The following is a 4672-nucleotide window of genomic DNA, read 5'->3' as shown; positions in this document are numbered from 1 at the left end:
ATTTCCATAATTTCATTCATTTTGACATACTACAACACACATGAACTATCCGTAACACATAAAAAACAAGATTAAAACTCACCTTTCTTCTTCAACTTTACAACTTGCCTAAGGTGGTGAATAATGAAAACGAGTGGTCTATCGCTTCCAACAACACTTCCACGTTAATAAGCATCCTTCAATTAGTGGGAAAACTAGAAGGAACCAATTTTTCTTGATCAATTCATGGTCTTCAATTTTTGAAGGTCATGGCCGAACACCCCTATCTCTTCATCCTCTTCTTCTTCTTTTTTTCTCTCCAAGTTTCTAGAGATATGAATGATAATTGTCTTGCTTTTTCATCACATGTCCACATATATATATATATATATATATATATATATATATATATATGTGTGTGTGTGTGTGTGTGTGGCCGGTTTGCCCCTTCTTTTTTTTCTCCAATTTTCTAGACTTTTCTTAAGTCACAAAAGATGAGTAACTTCCTTGACTTGGTCATCCTTTGGCCTATATATACATGTCCTCTACAAATATAATTCACACATGTGGCCTATGGCCCACACCACACACATGGCCACATATGGCCATTTTCATGAAATATAAAGTTTCCAAAATTTCACTTCTAGCCCCAAATTCTCATGAAATGCTTAACTTTCCATAATTCACTTTTGACCCCAAATTTTCCTTATTCCAATTTTACCCCTAACACTCCATGCCAATGAAAAGATGAATATGCAACTTGTGCATTAAAACAAAAATCAACGAAATCGAAAATTAAAAGTCTTGTCCATGACTTGTCGCAACCAACTTAGAATATTCCAACGTACAAAGTACGGGGTATAACAGGTTTTGTCCCAAAATGGGTTTTCGAGCAAGGTTTTTAATGAGGCAACAAGTACAACGTGTTACAAGATAAAGACGAGGACAAATGCCCGAAAAACTCGGGGCCACACCCTACGGCAGCTGGGATTTGATAATGCTTACCCGATCTTGCAGCTCGGATAAGCACTAGGGGACTACTATACCCACATCGAGGTTTACCCTGTTAGTTGAAAACGGAGGAGCTCAACAAGCAGTTAACGTGCTTGGGTCCTCAAAACTAGACCTTCAGTATTAGGTTTCGATGTAAGGACCAAACGATCGTAATGAATCGTGTCCACTTAGTATTTTCTACGGCAAACCAAAATCGGACCTTCAGTATTAGGTTTTGATGTAAGGACCAAACGATCAGAACGAATCGTGTCCACTTAGTATTTGCTACGGCAAAAACAGAAGGAAACGGACAAAGTCCTCATAATACGTACGTACAAATACTTACAAAGATTATTAAAAATTTGGATTATTGCATTTCGATCCGTCTTGTGATTACCGCGGAGATTACCGTCAATTTTCGCATCGCTTTATTCATAAACCCTACTCCGGCACTACAAATAAGTTCGACAAAGGCAACAAGTGTCACATTGAATCCGAGCCAAAATCTTTTAACACCTCGAATGGGGACGCTACATCGTAAATTGGGGGTGGTAAGGGATTCAAAGTCCGAACCTAATCTATGATAAGTGAATAACCGAAAGAATATCGGCCCTAAAAATGCCTAACGTGATTCGGAGACATCTGAATTCACAAAGCATAAATAAGTCCCACGGGCAAAATCACTTGATCAAATTCCCGGACAAAACGTACCGGACGAAGAGAAAAGCCAATATACAGGCATAGTCCGAAAAAATGACTCTGAAGTCTATGCTTGTCCTTATAACGGACCGACAATTCGGGCAAAAGTCATAACAAGCATGCAAGCAAAAGAATAAAGAGTCAACAAGAAAAATGCACATTTCATATATGTAGGTTTTTTACACCTGAAATTCCTACAAAGTTGAAAAACAAAAGCCAAAAAGGCAAAAGACAAAATAAAGGCTAAATACAGGCCCTGGTCTATCCGGTGTGGCTGGATCTAGAATGTTCGGACACTGTCCGCTCGGAGTCTTCGGAGTCAGTATCGAGGGCTCTTTTGGCTTCTTTCTCGGTCCTTTTAGCCTCGGCTTGCTCAAGGGTGGCCCTCCGAGACTTCCACCGTTCATACTCCATCGCAATCGTGGAATGAGCCTCGGCAGCCTCCACACTCCTCGTGGCCGCCACGCCGAATCGGCCCCGCCCGGGCCTTGGCCATTAATTCACCCCTCTTCATCGAGGATTCTTTGGAATTGAGTGGCCGACTCGAGCTCGGCTTTGAGAAGATCATTAGCCTCGGCCGTCTCCTCGAGTTCGGTTTTCAGCTCGTCGCATATTCGGGCCTTGTCCTCAGCTTTTCGCTCGAACACTCTTATTCTCTCCTTATTCTTAGCACTCTCGGATTCAAATAGCCAATGCCTCTCGGCCATGTTCACGGCATCAGACTTGACCGAGTCAAGCTCCCCTCGGAGCTGAGAGATAGTGGTTTCGAGCTCACTAAGCCTTGAAGAAAAACGAGCATTGTCTTGGCTAAGGCCGACCTTCTCCGCTTCTAGAAGCCGGTTCTTCTCGACCATCCCGGCCAGCTCATCCTTTAACCGAAGATTTTCGGCCTTCGCTGCGTCGAGCTCAGGTTGAAGATTGGTAAGGGCAAAAGCTCGGTTCAATTCATCCTCTTTCACTTGCAAAAAGTGCTGGAACTTCTCCGTTTCCCGACCCTGGGCATCCAGCTGGCCTCTAAGGTCGTCAACCTCTTACTGAGCACGGATGAAGGCTTCATTGACGAGCACCACACTCTGTAAAAGGAACGGAGAAGTTAAACGAGAAACTAAAATTCGCATTGAATTATACAAGGATAGGCCGATAAACTTACTCGATTGCCGCGTGCATGCCTTAACGAGACTCGCTGTGGGACTCGGCCATCTTCCGCTTATCCCGGTCCCAAGATGAGAGGCCTCGAGATAGCTTGCTATTCCCACCGGATGAGACAAAAAGTTGCGATCCTGGGGACAGACCACGACCGATCTTGTCCTCTTAGGTTCCACACTTGGGCCGAGAAGATACGCACCAGCCTCCCATGCACGGCTCGATGAGACCGGCTAACTGCCCTCGTGGCTCGAGGGATAGGGAGATGTCCAAAGCCGGCAGCTTCCCCGGTTGCAGGAGGGGTTTTCAAAAATATTTCATCGAGGTTGTCCGATCTCGGAGGAGGAATAGGAGAGGCCGGAGCAGCACCAACGGCCTCGGTAGGAGCAGGTGCCTCGGATGTTGAAGTCGGGTCCCCAGCGGGCAGTGCGCCGGTATCCACCGGAGCCTCGGTGTCAAATATCGGCTCGACTCCGCATTCGGCCTCGACGAGCTCGAGTCCAAGCCCGATCTCTAGTCTCAGCGGAATCTCCTCGAAGAGATCACCGAAATCTCAACGAATTCAATTGACCTTAGAGTGAGCCGGAAGAGTTTTTCCCCGCTTTTGTGAGCAGAAAAGAGCGAAAGGTCTTTCCCGGTGAAGGAAGTGGCGATCCAGGGCTTTTCCTCCGAACAGACTCGATGGAGGGGGCTCGACCGCCCGATAATTAAATCGGGCTCTTCTTCATCTCTGCAGCCCGAACGACGCTCCTTGCCCTTTTCTCGGTTTCCCTCGCCCTTTGTCCGAGGACTTTCTCCGTCTTTTGTTGGCAATGATAATGCGGATAACCATGCCAAATCAATTGGTGCCAAGACGACTTGCTCGAGGTTTCTCGGTCCTGGGCTCCACCGAGCCCTTGGGTAAACCTAAATTCAAATATAGTATTACCGTGATTTTGGGCAACCCATCAGCCACGCGACAGGATTCCCCATGTCAGTTCTTCATGGGTGTGTTGGCCGAGGAGTACTCCAACCCACTCATTTATGTTCGGTACGGCCGGAGATATCGATGCCACGGCTGATAAAAAGAGAAGGGGAGAAAGTGTAAATACAAAGGTTTGACGAAACATTCAAGAATAATTATTGAAGGGAGAATCCGAGAAACTTACTTCGTTATCGTTCCACTCCTCCGGGAAGGGCATATATTCGGCGGGATAATTTCCGCGGTCTACCACTAGGACAAAGTGCTCTAACCAACCCCCTCTACTTATCCATCTTCGAAAAGATTTGGTTCCGCCTCGCTTGGCGAGCTTTATCACACCCTCGGAATCGCCTCGGGAAATATAAGCGGATTAAATGAGTCATCGTGAATTTCTTTTTTGCATCGTTGGCCAACGAGGCGCGGCCCTCCGCATTATCGGACCAATTTGGGCCGTGGTTACGTTATATGTCCGACACATCTCCAATATAAACCGGATCAATTGCGGGGTCGAGCTTGAGCGTAAAGGGATAGGTGTAAACGTACAAGAAGCCTTCCCCTATGGTCGGATAGATTCGTCGGCCCGGGCGAACACTTGCACCGACGGTTATCCCATCCGCAACGGCCGACCTAATCAAGTTTATCCTCGGTAATGGACGAGGGATATCACCTTACATCGTACCTCCGCAACCAAGGAAGGCTTCTCGGCTTCAAATTCTTTGTTGTAGTTGGGTTTGGATGGTACTATGTCTAAAGCGGTGGGCTCGACGTTTTCCCTTGGGTTGAGAAACCGTCTCGGCTCCTCGAGAAGAAATCGAGGGAACATCTGGGAGGTGGTTTTGGTGTTGGCGGACATTTGGAAGCGCGGGAAAAGGAGATTGGCGGGCAATTCGAAAAGCG

This window comes from Lycium ferocissimum, chromosome 10, assembly GCF_029784015.1.
Source record: "Lycium ferocissimum isolate CSIRO_LF1 chromosome 10, AGI_CSIRO_Lferr_CH_V1, whole genome shotgun sequence".
NCBI lineage: Eukaryota > Viridiplantae > Streptophyta > Magnoliopsida > Solanales > Solanaceae > Lycium > Lycium ferocissimum.
Note: the sequence above shows the minus strand (reverse complement) of the source record.